The sequence below is a fragment of the Chiloscyllium plagiosum genome, unplaced genomic scaffold (genome assembly GCF_037043375.1).
Source record: "Chiloscyllium plagiosum isolate Xiang-an unplaced genomic scaffold, Cpla_swu_hap1 HiC_scaffold_34, whole genome shotgun sequence".
NCBI lineage: Eukaryota > Metazoa > Chordata > Chondrichthyes > Orectolobiformes > Hemiscylliidae > Chiloscyllium > Chiloscyllium plagiosum.
Window position 1 is genome coordinate 5,818,075 of NW_028270172.1, and position 18,365 is coordinate 5,836,439.

At 41.9% G+C, this 18,365-nt stretch overlaps 1 long non-coding RNA gene across 1 annotated transcript in view; it reads left to right on the plus strand.

Annotated features, from left to right (window-relative positions):
• The first annotated feature begins 607 nt into the window (after positions 1 to 607).
• LOC148141114 (uncharacterized) overlaps positions 608 to 18,365 on the plus strand; it is a 35,903-nt gene continuing 18,145 nt past the window's right edge. Inside the window, exons 1-3 of the long non-coding RNA XR_015752771.1 lie at positions 608 to 868; positions 2,436 to 2,544; positions 7,678 to 7,781. This is a non-coding gene — a long non-coding RNA (uncharacterized LOC148141114). The remainder of the gene's footprint in view (positions 869 to 2,435; positions 2,545 to 7,677; positions 7,782 to 18,365) is intronic.

Sequence of the window (18,365 nt, forward strand, 5' to 3'; positions counted from 1 at the left end):
TCTACAACTGGATCCTCAGCTTCCTGACCCAATCAGTGAAGATAGGCTGTCTCTACTTTCATGACACATTCCATTTTCATATTTATTTGATTGTGGAAGAATCATCAAACTAATCCCTCTAGCTACTTTCTGTTTGCAATATCTGTTGGGCAATATGTTGTGATAGTAACCTTTACTTCATCATCCACACAGCAAATCAATCTGTTTACCTGTCTAATTTCCACTCTATCTATTTGCCATGATGGAATACCAAAAGGTTTCCCAATACTTTTCTCATTGCTCAAGTTCACAGAAATTAAATTTCACTCAAGGAGCCATTGCAATTTCAACTTGCATCGTATTTCGTTTTTCTAGACACTTGACTCACATCACAGTGCTCCAATAGATTTTCACATGCAATTCCCTGACTATCAGCTTTCATGTTTAAAGGAGACATTGGCTTCTCAGGTGCAGCAGGTTTCAGGTACTGTTTCTGTTATACCTTGCAATGGAGGGAAACTAAACTATTTTGCTGTGCGGTAAGATTTTCAAGCTTTCGATATATTTACGTAAAGTCTGATTTGCTGACTTTTTTTTCCAGGGCAGCAGCAATCCTGATATTGAGCCAGAGAACTAGCAACAATCCTGCCTCAGCCATTTCTGGGAGTGCTGACCCAGTTAGGAATTAACTGGATGGTGTGGGGTCTCCAGTCACTTCAAGGCTGACTATCCTACTTTTGAGATCTATTGGTTCCTTGAAGGATTGAGAGGTCATCGGTCTCAGCAGTACCACTAGGAGTGGATGGGCAATGTTGGGCCAACACCTGGTCGAGAGCAGCATAATGAATACCACCTTGACGCCAACATAGTGAGGGTTGCCAAGGTTCTGGTGAGGCATTGGCATTTGTTACCATGGGTCACCATTATTGGTCCATTCTTCCCATCCATCACTGCCAGAAGTAACTGGAAGAGGCACTTATGTGACAAATAAGTAGTGAATTAACTGAATCACTTGGCTTCTGAGTGTGATGGACTTCGTTGGCCTTTTCTGTTTCACTGAGAATGCTGTGGTGTTCAGAAGATGCTCCACAGTGCCTTTTCTCACATTTCTCTGGCCTCCTGATGCCTCCCAATCTGAGCAGAAGTATTGCATTAAATTCTGCCATCATAGCATGAATTTATTCAGAATGAACGCTAGTTTATGGAAATGACTGGCAATGTCAATAGATCATGAAAAATCTGAATGGTTAGTTGTATGGAATTTGAGTGTTGCTGAAAAATAGACACAACCTTCCCTCATAAAAACCCAAAGAGCTGTGGATGTTCGACATCAGAAACAAAAACTTAAATTTCTGGAAAAGCTCATCCGGTCTGGCAACATCTGTGGAGAGAAAGCAGACTTAACATTTTGGGTCACGTGACCCTTCCTCAGAGCTGAATCATCACTCAATTTGCTTCACTTTAAGGAAAACAGCACCAACGTCTCTAATTATTTCTCATAACTAAAGTATCCCATCCTTGGAACCATTCTCATCAACATTTTCTACAATTTTTCCAACACATTCACCCCTTCCTATAGTGTGATGTCCAGAATGATATTCACTATTCCAAGAGACGTCTAAACAGTGTCCTATACAAGGTTAGATTAACCTCCAACTCTTATCCTCTATGCACCTGTTAATGAGGCTGAGAGTATTGTCTATTTTGTGAACACATATCTCCACACACCTTCTCACTTTCAAGACTGATACACTCAGGACTCAGCCCTGAAGAAGCATCACTGGACTTGAAATGTTAACTCTGCTTCCTGTCCACAGATAATGCCAGACCTGCTGAATTTCTCCAGAAATCCATAGTTCTTGTTTTATTTTATTGTACTCAAGACTGTCTGCTCCTGAAAACCTTCAGAATGGTATCCTTTATTTTATATTGTCTGTCCTTGCTTTTGAGTCGAAAAGTGCGCTGGAAAAGAACAGCAGGTCAGGCAGCATCCGAGGAGCTGGAGAGTTGACGTTTCAGGCATAAACCCTTCATGATGAGCTTATGCCTGAAACATCGACTCCCCTGCTCCTCAGATGCTGCCTGACCTGCTGTACTTTTCCAGTGCTACACTTTTCGATTCTGACTCTCCAGCAGTCCTCACTTTCTCCTTGTCCTTGTTTTGGAACCAAGGTATTCCTCCGTTTTCCCTCTTTTCCCCATTTCCTCTATTTTCCCCATTTCACTGATTCCAAATTTTTTTTTTGAAAGAAGATTGCTACAGAGACAGGATAACACTGTATGAAAGCTTCTGTGTGAGACCGATGGGATAGGTATCAAAGAAAATTCAAATAGACTGAACTGTGATCTCTTGTAATTATAAAAGTATCTGAGTGTTGACTAACCCCTTCTTAACAGCAATCCTCATTCCCGATTATGTCCCAATTGCTGACTTTTTTTGTTTTTCTTTTTTGAAGAATAGACAAAAGGACCCCAGTTAAAAAGTGAGCCTCAACTCTACTGATGGGGAATAATGGAGCTGAACACTCTCGTATGAACCAGCTTGGGTTTGAATGTTCACAAAAGGTAAAAACAAGGACTTGCAGATGCTGGAAACCCGAGTCTGGATTAGAGTGGTGCTGGAAAAGCACAGCAGGTCAGGCAGCATCCAAGGAGCAGGAAAATCGATGTTTCGGGCAAAAGCCCTTCATCAGGAATAGAGGCAGAGAGCCTGCAAAGTCGAGAGATAAATGAGAGGGGGGGTGGGGGTGGGGAGAAAGTAGCAAAGAGTACAAAATGTGAATGGGGGTGAGGATGGAGGTGATAGGTCAGAGTGGAGGGTGGGGGAAGGTAGCAAAGAGTACAATGGGTGGATGGGGGTGGGGATGGAGGTGTGAGGTCAGAGAGGAGGGTGGAGCGGATAGGTGGGAAGGAAGAGTGGCAGGTAGGACAGGTCATGAGGATGGTGCTGAGCTGGAAGGTTGGAACTGGGGTAAGTTGGGGGAGGGGAAATGAGGAAACTGGTGAAGTCCATATTGATGCCCTGGGGTTGAATTGTTCTGAAGCGGAAGATGAGGCGTTCTTCCTCCAGGCGTCGAGTGGTGAGGGAACAGCGGTGGAGGAGGCCCAGGACCTGCATATCCTCAGCAGAGTGGGAGGGAGAGTTGAAATGTTGGGCCACAGGGCAGTGTGGTTGATTGATGCGGGTGTCCCGGAGATGTTCCCTAAAGACATTGGTGGATGTGCAGGTAAAACTTTAATTGAATGTTCACATGTTGGTCTCAGTCAAATCTTTTATTTACACCTATATTGCAAGTAAAACTGTTTCTCACTTCAAATGCTGCAAACCAGTTTTGTTTTTAAGAAGAATTATGACAAAGGAACTTTGATCAGTTTACAAAACCAAGAATCTCAAAAAAGCAACTGTTCAATTGTTAACATCAATTGTACTGATAAACTCAACTGTAATGGCTACAAACTTCAACTATCTGCTCTTTGCAAACAATTCAAAGACTGACCTATCTTTCCATTTTTTAATGTAATGTTTTGGTCTTGCCTTATTTCTAGTCTATGTGTAGCAAATTTCTTCCTGTGCTTAGTAACGAATAAACACGCTCCTTATTAATTCAAGATATGGAGCTGCTGGTGTTGGACTGGAGTGGACAATGTTAAAGATCACACTATACCAGGTTATAGTGTGATCAGCTACCTGATGAAAGGGCAGCGCTTTGAAAGCTAGTGCTTCCAAATAAACCTGTTGGACCATAACCTAATGATGTGTGATTTTTAACTTTGTTAATTCAAGAGAGCCTGCTTGAAGCTCCTCATTTTGAAATGGAGGTTTATTTGAGTCTGGGAGGAATCTATCCACAAGGGATGGGATCCTTTTTTAGATTAAAATTGTAGCATAAATCTGAGGGGGTGTGTAAATAAAGAAGGGTTTCTACTTTATTCCGCATCACCAGGAATTCAGGGTATCCTGTCTGCATCTGTGACTGTTCTATATGTCAAACCAATACAGAATTCATGAATAGTATAGTTTATGATCAAATATTAAACTTTAAACAGTATACTTTAACAAGGTTCTCAATTAATTAGCATGTACTTCACTTTTGAGAGACATAATTTTCATAAGATTTTGTGAGAAAGCACGCAGTGCGAGTGGATAACTCTCTCAGTCAATTTTTAATAGACTTATTAATGAGCAACTTGTATGGTTTTGTCTCTATTCAATCCTTATTCTATAATCATTTCCTTCTTTGTTATTCCCTATAAGAAAAAGTAATGTAGGATTAATGTTGGCATAGCAACATCAGAATCTTAGACAAATTCAAGGAGGTCTCTGGAAGAGATTAAAAATATCAAAGAAATTCTAAAGAAAACGTGAAGTAAGAGCGCATTTCATCAATTCAGTCATTTTTATCTTTTCATCCAGCCTCCTTCAGGATTCTTGTTAAAGGATTCTTGATTTTCACAGTTATTGAATGCCGTATAAACTAGAGCTGTTAGACTTTAGTTTGTAATAATTATGTGAGACGTTTGGAATCCTGTGCATGGTTCTTGTCACTTTTATTATAAAAAGGTTATGAAGACACTTGAGAATATGTGAAAATGGTTCATCACGATTATACCAAACTGCAAAGTTGCACTAATTAGTGAAGGATTCTCCATTTACTCTTGAAAGGAAAAGTTAGCAGGGTGGCCAGGAAGAGATCTTTAAAATTCTGAAGTTTTAAAAAATTAAACCTATTTTTTTAATCAACCTGTTCAGAGATGCACACCTCTGGAGTAGGTGGGATTTGAACCCTTGAATCCCAGAGTAGGGACACTACCACTATGCTCTAATGGAGTAATGGTCGTGTTTTCACCTGTGGTATAGGGCAAAGCCATAAATGCTGATCAAGACTTTGTGTCAGTCTTCACAGTGGAAGACATGAGTAATATGCCAACAATTAAAGGGAGTCAGGGGGCTGAGTTGAGAATGGTTGCCATTACAAAAGAGAAAGTGCTAGAAAAGCTAAAAGGTCTTAAAATTGATAAATCTCCTGGCCCTGATTGGTTACATCCTAGAGTTCTGAGGGAGGTGGCTGAGGAAATAGCGGAGGCATTGGTTGAGATCTTTCAAAAGTCACTGGAGTCAGGGAAAGTCCCAGATGATTGGAAGATCGCTGTTGTAACCCCCTTGTTCAAGAAAGGATCAAGGCAAAAGATGGAAAATTATAGGCCAATTAGCCTAACCTCGGTTGTTGGTAAAATTCTAGAATCCATCATTAAGGATGAGGTTTCTAAATTCTTGGAAGAGCAGGGTCGGATTAGAACAAGTCAGCATGGATTTAGTAAGGGGATGTCGTGCCTGACAAACCTGTTGGAGTTCTTTGAAGAGGTGACAAGTAGGTTAGACCGCGGAAACCCAGTGGATGTGGTCGACCTAGACTTCCAAAAGGCCTTTGATAAGGTGCCACTTGGGAGGCTGCCCATGGTGAGGGCCCATGGTGTTTGAGGTGAGGTACTGGTATGGATTGAGGATTGGCTGTCTGACAGGAGGCAGAGAGTTAGGATAAAAGGTTCTTTTTCAGAATGGCAGCCGGTGACAAACGGTGTCCCACAGGGTTCAGTGTTGGGGCCGCAGCTGTTCACATTATATATTAATGATCTGGATGAAGGGACTGGGAGCATTCTAGCGAAGTTTGCCGATGATACAAAGTTAGGTGGATAGGCAGGTAGTACTGAGGAAGTGGGGAGGCTGCAGAAGGATCTAGATAGTTTGGAAGAGTGGTCCAGGAAATGGTTGATGGAATTCAATGTGAGCAAATGCGAGGTCTTGCACTTTGGGAAAAAGAATAGAAGCATGGATTACTTTCTAAACGGTGAGAAAATTCGTAAAGCCAAAGTACAGAGGGATCTGGGAGTGCTAGTTGAGGATTCTCTAAAGGTAAACATGCAGGTTGAGTCCGTGATTAAGAAAGCGAATGCAATGTTGTCAATTATCTCAAAGGAGTTGGAATATAAAAGCACTGTTGTGCTACTGAGACTCTATAAAGCTCTGGTTAGGCCCCATTTGGAGTACTGTGTCCAGTTTTGGTCCCCACACCTCAGGAAGGACATACTGACACTGGAGCGTGTCCAGCAGAGATTCACACGGATGATCCCTGGAATGGTAGGTCTAACATACGAGGAACAGCTGAGGATCCTGGGATTGTATTCATTGGAGTTTAGAAGATTAAGGGGAGATGTAATAGAAACTTACAAGATAATACATGACTTGGAGAGGGTGGACGCTAGAAATTGTTTCCGTTAGGCGAGGAGACTAGGACCCGTGGACACAGCCTTAGAATTAGAGGGGGTAAATTCAGTACAGAAATACGGAGACATTTCTTCATCAAGAGAGTGGTGGGCCTGTGGAATTCATTGCCGCAGGGTGCAGTGGAGGCTGGGACGCTAAATGTCTTCAAGGCAGAAATTGATAAATTCTTGATGTCACAAGGAATTAACGGCTACGGGGAGAATGCGGGTAAGTGGAGTTGAAATGCCCATCAGCCATGATTGAATGGCGGAGTGAACTCGATGGGCCGAATGGCCTTACTTCCGCTCCTATGTCTTATGGTTAGATTAGATTACATTACATTACAGTGTGGAAACAGGCCCTTCGGCCCAACAAGTCCAGAACGACCCGCCGAAGCGAAACCCACCCATACCCCTACATTTACCCCTTACCTAACACTACGGGCAATTTAGCATGGTCAATTCTCCTGACCCTGCGCATCTTTGGACTGTGGGAGGAAACCGGAGCACCCGGAGGAAACCCACGCAGACACGGGGAGAACGTGCAAACTCCACACAGTCAGTCGCCTGAGGCGGGAATTGAACCTGGGTCTCAGGCGCTGTGAGGCAGCAGTGCTAACCACTGTGCCACCGTGCCGCCCACTGGTCTTAACTAAAATCACCAACACAATTAATTAAGGAATTCTGGAGAAACATCTTTGTCTTGGGAATGGTGAGAAGGCAGAACCTATTCCCACAAGGAGCATGTCACAGAATCACAGAATTGTTACAATGCAGAATGAGGCCTTCTGGCTCATCCTGCCAGCACCAGCTCTTCAAACAAGCATCAATGCCCAGTACCAATCTCCTGCCTTTTCCCTGCATTTCTGAGCACTATTCCTATTCAAATAATCATCTGATGTCCCTCTTGATTGCCTCAAATGAACGTACCTCCATCACATTTCCAGGCAATACATTCCATATACAACTACTCGCTGAGTGAAAACATGTTTTTCCTTACATTACCTTGTTTTGTTTGCACATCACTTTAAATCTATGCCCTCTTGCTTATATTTTAATTTTTACAAGCGGAACATTTCTCCCTATCCAGCCTGCTCAAGATTTTGAAAATCTGTCTTATATCTCCTCTCTGCCTTGACGTCTCCAAATCTCAACTTCTTCAATCTAACTTTAGAACTGAAGTTTCTCTTTCCTGGAATCTTTCTTAAGGAGGATCTATGAAGGGAATGTCTGTTGACACCAACAATCCAGGACATAAGTCTATCTCCAGTTTTTTTCAGACTGTACCTGTGCAATAGCTAATATTTGAAAAAAACTAATAAATATTCTATTTTATTGTCTTCACGAGTCCTTTTTTTTTCATTTTTAGTTGTTTATTAAGTCTGTATCAATCTTTGATAAATATTCATGACAGATTGCACTTTGTTTTTCATTCAGGATGATGGCATCGCTGGTTAGGCCAACATTTCTTGCCCATCCCTGATTGCCCAGGAGGGCAACCACATTGCTGTGGGTCTGGAGTCACATACAGGCCAGACCAGGTAAGGATGACAGTTTCCTTCCCTAAGACGATGTAAGTGAGCCAGATGGGTTTTCCCAACAATCGACAATGGTCATCATTAGTCTCTTCATTAGAGGTTGTTTTTGGATTCAAACTTCACCATTTGCCATGGCGGTAATTGAACCCAGGTCCCCATAACGTTACCTGGTACTCTGGATTAACAGCAATAGTATCTATCGGTTATCACCTCCTTGTCAGTGCTAGTGTGCATGTTCCTGGATGTCAGTCAGAACAGCTAATTACAAATTGGAGGTTTGACATGGCCAGTCAGCCCCTCTGACCATTCAATAAGGTCTTGGTTGATCCGATTGTGACCATACCTTCACATTCCTGCCTACCCTCAATCCACTCCTCCTTGTCAATGAAGAATTCATCCATGTTTGCCTCAGAAATGACCAATGACCCTACCTCAGCCACTCTCTAGGGAAGAGAGTTCCTTAGTTTTAATGTGTCCCTTTCGGAATGTCAGGTATAATAGGAGGGAATAGGGGAGAAGGGCTCTTATGGTACAGTGGTAATGCCTCTACTCTGAGCTCGGAAGCCTGGGTTTCAGTCCCAAATTCAACCAGAAGAGTCACATAATATCCCTGGGCAGATTGATTTAAAATTAAATGTAGATTTCACTCAATGATTCATGTCTATCTTATGGCAAAAGACTATCATCTGTAACTAAGTATTATGAGTCTCAGGATTTCCATGGTATGGCGGTATTATCCCTAAATTTGAACCAGGTAATTCAGGTTCAAGTTCCACCTAATCCAAATGTAATGTCTGAGCATTCTGTAGAAGGGTCAATGGACCTGAAACATTAACTCTTTTTTACCTCTCCACAGATGCTGCCAGATCTACTGAGCTTTTCCAGCAATTTCTGATTTCCAGCATCTGCAGTTTTTGATATTTTATTCGTTTAACATCTCGGAACAGGTTGGTTAGAAGATATCTAAAAGAGTTTTAAAGAAACCCACCCTTGAAAGAATAAAACAAGGTGCTGGAGATCAGAAACAAAACAGAAAGTGTTGAAGAATCTTAGCAGCTCCGGCAGCATCTATGCAGAGAAAAAAGAGTTAGCGTTTCGAGTCTGGTGACCCTTCTTCAGAAATTGACTTCTTCAGAACCCATCTTTGAAAGGTTTGTGTTGGGGATGATGGGGAGAATAATGATTAAAATAATAATTTAACGAACTGTATCTAAACTGGAATGTTATAATTCAGTTAGTCCTGCCAGGCTCTGGAAGATTTCATTCATGTTAAAATTGCATTCTGATGAAAGTCCATCTCTTTTAAAAATGTTGTCATAAAGGTATTGGATGATCCATTGCTTTGGGTTCATATTAATTTCTTTAGCTGGGTGAGAAGCAGCAAAGGTCAGCAGCAATGTAACAAAGCCTGAAGAGTTTCTCATCAATCAAATCATATTTTATTAGTGACTCTTCAGAAAGGAGTCATGAGCTTTCCAATGTATTGAAGCTTATGGTGGTTTCATTGGCCTTAAATGATAACGGCTGTGTAGCATCTCTGAAACGCAATCTCATACTTGCAGCTTTTTTTTGAAAAACATCATTTTATGGTTGATGTACCAAATGAAAAATCAGCCCATATATTATTGATTCCTAATGTGGAAAATTTAAATAGTAATTATTTCTAGTAGCATTTTTTTTACACTGCTGAGTCCAATCTTTTAATAACTTAACTCTGCTGTAACCTTTCATCTATATTATATTCTGCTCTGCTTTCATAGACTTGTTAGCAGGATATGGTTGGGAGGATTTGTCAGAGTGAAGCATAGCGAATAAGAAGAAAAGTAATTCCCCTGGCTTAAAACTTCCTTATTCTTCCCTGAAATGGTAAAAGTGCTGACCATGTGGTCAGGAATGTCAGCATCATGAGAATCTGCTTGTAGTGTCATGGCATTGAATCTTATTTGATACATTTTGGCCAACTGTGATGGAAGGTGACTGAAGCAGATGTTATGAAGTTGCACAATATTATGAACAATACAGAGATCCAGAGGGCACAGAGTCACAGAATTGTTATAGCACAGAAGGAGGCCATTTCTCTGATCATTTTTGCACCAGCCATCTGAGCGAGCAATCCATTTTTCTTTAATTCATTCACAGGAAGTGGCATCTCTGGTTTGGCCAACAATTGTTGTCCACCCCAAATTGGCCAGAAGACATTTAAGGGTCAATTACATTACTATGGGTCTAGAGTCACCGGTAGATCAAACTGAGGAAGGACAATAATGAACCAAATTATTTCTTCTGAAAGTCAGTGATGAGTTCATGGTCATCATTAGATTCAGATTTACTGCCATGGCAGGATATGCACCAGATGTTTCCTGAACATTACCTGGGTCTCTGGATTAATCGTCAAGAAGGTAACCTGCCATGTTGGGGAGCCAATGGCCTAGTGGTATCACCACTCACCCTATTAATGCAGGAACCTGGGTTCAAATTCTGCCATTAATTTAATAAAACTCCAGGATTACAAGTCAAATGATAACTATAAAACCATTGCCAATTGTTTGAAAAGATCCATCTGGTTCACTGATATCCTTCAGAGAAGTAAATCTGCCATCCATCCCTGACCTGGCCTACATGTGACTCCAGACCCACAGCAATGTGGTTGATTCTTAATGGGCAGATAGGCATGGGTAATAAATATTGGCTTGGGCAGCAACATTCAAGTGAATGAATTAAAGAAAACACTTTAGAATGCTAGCCCAGCTCATGATACCCATGTCCCATAACAGAATAAAAAATTAAGAATTTACATAGTGTAGAGTCTGACCCTCTGCCCATACATCCTCGCATCCTTTGTTTCCAAGTAACGAATATTTGAACCTGCCTCTACCACTCCATCAGGTGAAGCAATCCAGACCCCAATAACTAATTGCAGGAACACGTTTTCATTCATGTCTCTTTTGTTTCTTGTGGCAATCACTTTAAACTTGTGAAGGAATTGAGAATGTGAGGGCGGGAGAGGGAACAGTTGCTCCCTATCAATTCTATCCTGACCCTCTCATCATTTTTGAAAACCTCAATTAGATTTGTTGCTCTAAAAGGCAGCACTAGACAATGACATGCCTTCCATATAAACCAGTGGTAGGTCTAGTGAAAGCAAAATCATGTGAATGTTGGAAATCAGATCCAGAAAAGCAAAATCGTGGAAATATTTAAGAGATCAGGAAGCATCTGAGAGAAGAACAATTCATAAGTGTAACCTCCCTTCCAAAACTTGGGTTGGTTGATATCAGGAAGTCTAGATTAGAATGGTGCTGGAAAAGTTCAGGCAGCATCCGAGGAGCAGTAAAATCAATGTTTCGGGTAAAAGCCCTGATATCAGGAAGTGAGTTACAATTGGGACCTTTTTACCAGGAACCATGCACACATTCACATCCAGCTATTGCTAGTTTTAATAAGAGGCCGGTGACCAATCAGCTTACTGGGTGTGCATTTATTATGGAAATGTTGCAATGTGGTGGTGTGCCCTTATTTTCATAGTCATTTCATTTTGAACCATTAGTGACCTTCAGAGAGTAGATGGGTGAAAGGACAAAAGCCAGGCTAAATCCATCTGGTACCTTGCCTTCCCAGCATTGCTCATAGGCCAAGTGTAGCAGCACTGTTTCCTCCAATATCAATAGATACCCGTAAATAACTCTCCACATGTCCTGGAAATGGTCGTCCACTGCATCATGACCGAAAGATCCTTTCCAATCATTATCTGATCTTCTCCTCATATATTTTTGCGTTTTTCTATACATTAACCATGTGATGCAGAATCTTGTTGAGGATGATATCTAGAAGTTTATTGATAACTAGCTATGCATACCAGTATGTTATCTTACATTTGCTCATACAATCTGGGTTATATGCTTAAATTATTATTATATTACAAATATTTGACTGGCTGACTGAATGACTGATGAGCAGACTGAGTGCTTGTTTAACTGCTGACTGATGAAACAGCAAATAAGATGGAGACATTTGATATCAGAGTGATGGTGTCATAGAGTCACAGAGCTGTACAGCATAGAAGTAGACGCTTCAGTCCAACTCAGCCATGCCAACCAGATATCCTAAAATAATCTAGTCCCATTTTACAGCATTTGATCCATATTCCTCCAAACTATTCCTATTCATATACCCATCCAGATGTCTTTTAAATGTTGTCGTTGCACCTGCCTCCACCACTTCCTCTGGCAGCTCATTCCAGACATGCACCACCCTCTGTGTGAACATGTTTCCCCTTAGGTCCCTTTTAAATCTTTCTTCCTCTCACCCAAAACATATGGCCTCTAGTCCTGGACTCCTCACCCCAGGGAAAATACCTTGTCTATTTATCCTATCCATGCCCTTCATGATTTTATAAACCTCAAAAGGTCACCCATCAGCCTCCAACACTCCAGAGAAACAGCCCCAGCCTACTCAGCCTTTCCGTATAGCTCAAACCCTCCATACCTGACAACATTCCTGTCAATCTTTTCAAAACCCTTAGTTTCACAAGATCCTTCCGATAGGAGAGAGACCAGAATTGCACACTATATTCTAAAATTGGCCTCACCAATATCCTATACAGCTGCAACATGACCTCCGATCTCCTGTACTCAATACTCTGACCAATAAAAGAAAGCATACCAAATGCTGCCTTCACTATCCTATCTACCTGAGACTCCACTTTCAAGGACCTATGAACCTGCATTTCAAAGTCTCTTTGTTCAGCAACACTCCCCAGTACCTTACCATTAAGTACATAAATCCTGCCCTGATTTGCCTTTCCAAAATGCAGTACCTCACATTTATCTAAATTAAACTCCACCTGCCACTCCTCTGCACATTGGCCCATTTGATCAAGATCCAGTCATAATCTGAGTTAAACTTCTTTGCTGACCACTACATCTCTAATTTTGCTGTCATCTGCAAACTTACTAACCATACCTCCTAATTTCACATACAAACCATTTATATAAATGATGAAAAACAGTGGACCCAGCACTGATCCTTGTGGCACTTCACTGGTCACAGGCCTCCAGTCTGAAAAACAACCTTCCTCCACCACTCTCTGTCTTCTACCTTTAAGCCAGTTCTGTATCCAAATGGCTAGTTCACCCTGTATTCCATGAGATCTAACCTTGCTAACCAGTCTCCCACGGGAAACCTTCTCAAACACCTTACTGAAGTCCATATAGATCATGTCCACCGCTTTGCTCTCCTCAATCCTCCTAGTGATTTCTTTAAAAAGTTCAGTTAAGTTCGTGAGACATGATTTCACAAGCACAAAGCCATTGGACTATCCGTAATGAGTCTTTGCCTTTCCAAATATATGAAATCCTGTCTGTCAGGATGCGCAACAGCTCACCATGTCAGGCGTTTCCTTACCACATTTCTTAAACAGTGGGAGCACGTTAACCAACTTCCAGTCTTCCGGCACCTCATCTGTGACTATTGATGATACAAATATCTCAGTAAGAGGCCCAGCAATCACTTCCCTAGCTCCTCACCAAGTTCTAGGGTACATCTGATCAAGTCCAGGGGATCTATCCACCTTTATGCATTTCAGGCCATCCAGCACTTCCTCCTCTATAATATGGACATTTAACAAGATGTCATTTAATTCCTCACATTCTATATTTTCCATGTCCTTCTCCACAGTAAACACTGATGCAAAAATCTCATTTAGTAACTCCCCGATCTCCTATGGTTCCACACATAGGCCACCTTGTTGATCTTTGAGGGGCCCTATTCTCTTCCCAGTTACCCTTTTGTCCCTAATATATTTGTAAAATCCCTTTGGCTTCTCTTTAATCCTACTTGCCAAAGCTATCTCATGTCCACTTTTTGCCCTCCTGATTTCCCTCTTACGTATACTCCTTTTGCCTTTGCACTCTTCTAAGGATTCACTTGATCTATCCTGTCTATACCTGACCGATGCTCCCTTCTTTTTCTTGATCAAAACCTCAATTTCTCTCGTCATCCAGCATTCCCTATACCTACCAGCCTTTCCTTTCACCCTAACAGGAATATACTGTCTCTGGACTCTCAGTATCTCATTTTAAAGGCTTCCCATTTTCCAGCCATCCCTTTACCTGTGAACATCTGCCCCAATCAGCTTTTGAAAGTTCTTGTCCAATATCTAATGCTTCAAATTTGGCCTCCTTCCAATTTAGAAATTTTAGATCTGGTCTATCCTTTCCATCACTATTTTAAATCTAATAGTATAATGGTCGCTGGCCCCAAAGTGGTCCCCCACTGATGCCTCAGTCATCTGCCCTGCCTCATTTCCCAAGAGTCGGTCAAGTTTTGCACCTTCTCTAGTAGGTACATCTACATACTAAATCAGAAAACTTTTTTGTACACACTTAATAAATTCCTCTCCATCTAAATTTTTAATGCTATGGCAGTCTCAGTCTATGTTTGGAAAGTTAAAATCCCCTACCATAACCACCCTATTATTCTTACAGATAACTGAAATCTCCTTACAGATTTGTTTCTCAATTTCCTACTGATCATTGGGAGTTCTATAGTACAACCCCAATAAGGTTATCATCCCTTTTATATTTCTCAGTTTCACCCAAATAACTTCCCTAGATGTATTTCCAGGAATATCCTCCTTCAGCACAGTTACAATGCCATCCCTTATCAAAAATGCCACCCCCCCTCCTCTCTTGCGCCCCCTTTCTATCCTTCCTGTAGCATTTGTATCCTGGAACATTAAGCTGCCAGTCCTGCCCATCCCTGAGCCATGTTTCTGTAATTGCTATGATATCCCAGTCCCGTGTTCCTAACCGTGCCTGAGTTCATCTGCCTTCCCTGTTAGGCCTCTTGCATTGAAATACAGTTTAATTTATCAGTCCTCCCTCATTCTCTGCTTTTTTCCGTCTTGCCCTGACTATTTGACTTGGTCCTCTTCCTAACTGTACCAGTCTCAGATTGATCTCTTTCCTCACTATTTCCCTGGGTCCCACCTCCCCCCACCCCCCAGCTTACTAGTTCAAATTATCCCGAGCAGCTCTAGCAAATCTCCCTGCCAGTATATTAGTCCCCTTCCAATTCATGTGTAATTCGTCCTTCTTGTACAGGTCACTTCAACCCCAGAAGAGATTCCAATGATTTAAAACATGTGAACCTTTCTCCCACACACCAGCTCCTCAGCAATGCATTCATCTGCTCAATCCTTCTACTCCTGCCCTCACTAGCTCATAGCACCTGGAATAATCGGACATTACGAGCTTCAAGGACCTCCTTTTTAAATTCCTGCCTTTCTAGATTCTCCCCTCAGAATCACATCCTTTTCCCTTCCTATGTCATTAGTTCCAATTGCACAATGACCTCCTACTGGTTCCTCTCCTCTTTTGAGAATATTCTGCACTCTCTCCGAGATATCCTTGATCCTGGTACCCGGGAGACAACACAACCTTCTGATTTCTCACTGCCAACCACAGAAATGTCTGACTGTGCCTCCAAATAGAGAGTCCCCTATCACAATTCATTGCTTGGAATCTAATGTACCCCTCATTAGAACCAGTCTCGATAACAGAAACTTGGCATTTTGCGTTACATACCCTGAGAGTTCATCATCCTGTACATGTTCCACCACAATGTACTTGTTTGAGATGGGGATAGCCATAGGACACTCCTGCGCTACCTGCCTCCCTCTCCTACCTTTCCTGGAGTTAACACATCTACCTGACTATATCTATGGTTGTTCTCCCTTCCTATAACTGCCATCAATCACAGCCCCAGCTCCTGTAAATTTCTCATTGCCTCTGACTGCCGTTCCACTCAATCCATGCAATCTGATAGGATTCGCAAACAAACACACTTCCTGCATACATAATCATCAGTAACATGGAAACTCTTCTTTATCGACAGGAAAAGCACATCACTCTACTAAAGGCCATCTTTGCTCCTTCACAATCTCCAAACTCAGAAAATAGCATGGTCTTACTGCTCTAAAAGGCACTGCTCTTGGCTAACTTAGTTCTCTGTTTCATATTTTTAAAATTTAATCAAGAGACAGATCTCAATAAGATCCATCATCAAAAATGAACCCACCCTGCTCAGATTTACAGTCAGGTTACATTTAAAATCTATGCACTTAGCTTTTCCTGTGCTGTGAGCTCTCCCACACAGGTTCCTCCCTAGTCAGCTGTGAACTTTACTGTTTGCTAATTCTTCCAAGACACACTTCAATGTACAGAGATACATGAACTCAAACAGCAAAGGTAGTAACTGTGCAGATTCACTGCTGTGTCAGACAACCGGGTAGGTTTCTGTCTCTGACCATGTGGTCTCTGCCTTTGTCTCTCTTCCTCCTTTTTAAATAGACAATAGACAAGAGGTGCAGGAGTAGGCCATTCTGCACTTTGAGTCTCCACCACCATTCAATATGATCATAGCTGATCATCCTTAATCAGTATCCTGTTCCTGCCTTATCTCCATAACCCTTGATTCCACTATCCTTGAGAGGTCTATCCAACTCTTTCTTAAATGAATCCAGAGACTGCGCCTCCACTGCCCTCTGGGGCAGAGCATTCCACACAGCCACTACTCTCTGGGTGAAGATGTTTCTCCTCATCTCTGTCCTAAATGATCTACCCCCTATTTTTAAGCTGTGTCCTCTGGTTCGGCACTCACCCATCAGCGGAAGCATGTTTCCTGCCTCCAGAGTGTCCAATCCTTTAATAATCTTATATGTCTCAATCAGATCCCCTCTCAGTCTTCTAAACTCAAGGGTATACAAGCCCATTTGCCCCAGTCTTTCAGCATAAGGTAGTCTCGCCATTCCAGGAATTGACCTCGTGAACCTATGCTGCACTCCCTCAATAGCCAGAAAGTGCTGTTGTTTTGATATTTTTTCTCCCAAAGTTCCAAAACAATGCAGCATCTGATAAAACAGTAATTACTGCTCCTGGAATTTGAGGAAATCACCTCCAACACCTAAAAAACTTCAAAAAAGGACCAGCTCTTACAGTCATGATCTTTTTCCCATTCTCCATTTTCGATTACCCTGAATCCAATCTGACATGAGATGATGCCATCGAACTGTTTTAAAGATCTTTTCTGAGATCTTTTCAGGAATAGAATACTTCCCTTTAATCAGGATCTTCTTTAATAAACTCTCTTCTGCACCCACTTCTGACTGCACTCATCAACCTCACTCCTGTGAAGCAGCTTCTTACCTCTAGGACCTCAGACCTGTCCACCAGCTGCCTATAGATGCTACCTTCACCAAAAGGAGCTCTGCAATGTGATTCTGCAGAGAATGTTGTAAACCAGACAATCCCATTTTCATCTCCACTTCACCTCCATCCCCACCCCATCCCCATCATCAACCCCACCACCCCCAACCCCACCATCACCACCAACATCACCAACACCACGGAGTATTAAAGCCCATCTTAAATCCTGTGTTACCCACCAGTGGTGTTTCATTAGTGCTGGAAAGTGCAAGAGATTTAACAAGTTTGAAGAAAATATGGAGACAGGGAAAGGGTATGAGGCTGAGAGAGAACAAAAAGTTCTACAATAAGGTGGAAGGCAGGAACAACTAGCTAACACAGGAATAATGGTGCAAAGCAAAATGGATGATGATGTGGGAATTAGAGAAACAAGAGAGATCCAGACATGAGGAACATTTTTGCAGAAACTAGAAAAGGTGATTAAGGTGTAAAATTGTTCTGCTAATTGTTGAGATTGAAGGGCAGTCTCTTGGGAAAGTGAGATCCTTTTACTCCAACTTGAGGGAAAATTGGAAGTGTGTAGGAGGCAGAGATCAAAGAGATAAATTCAGTCTAGCCTCAGGAGGTGTTCCTGCACTCACCACAGATGTTAATGATATTCTGTTTTCAGCAATGCTCTGTCATTTGAGATGCTTTTTAACCTACCCATATATCACCTGAAAACAAAGTGTGTGCAGGATCGGGAGAAGAAGGGCAGGCAGTGGGACCAGATCATAGAATCACAGAGTGGCTATGCTGTAGAAGAAGGCAATTTAGGCCATTGGCCCTAAACTGGTTCTTCAAATGAGCATCATTACCCAGTGCCAATCTCCTGCCTTTTTTCCAGACCCTTGCACACAAGTTCTATCCAAAATAATCATCCAATGCCATCTCAAATGCTTCAATTGAACCTGCCTCTACCACATGTTCAGGCAATGTTGAGACACTGCTCCTGAGAACCAGTGCAATATTGATGGGCCGAATAGCCTCATGCTGTACGTAACCATTTTGGGAATGTGGAAGTCCTGGAATCATGTGAAAAATAAAAACACTGGATGCAGCAATCGGAGAAAGATGAGTTAGTTTTCATTGAGCTGGGATCGGTGATGCTGGGGCTTTACATGTCGATACTCGCACCATTTTATTAATGATTCCTTCTTTTCAACATCTTATGAGATTGGCAGTATGTCTGTAGACATTTGATGGGGATGCAACAGACTAATGAGTTTTCCTCTGTATTTTAACATCCATCTGTTCGCTAGGGCACAATGCAGAATCATCGAACTGTACAGTACAACGGAGGCCCTTCAGCCCACTGAGTCTTGCACTGACTGAAATCTTT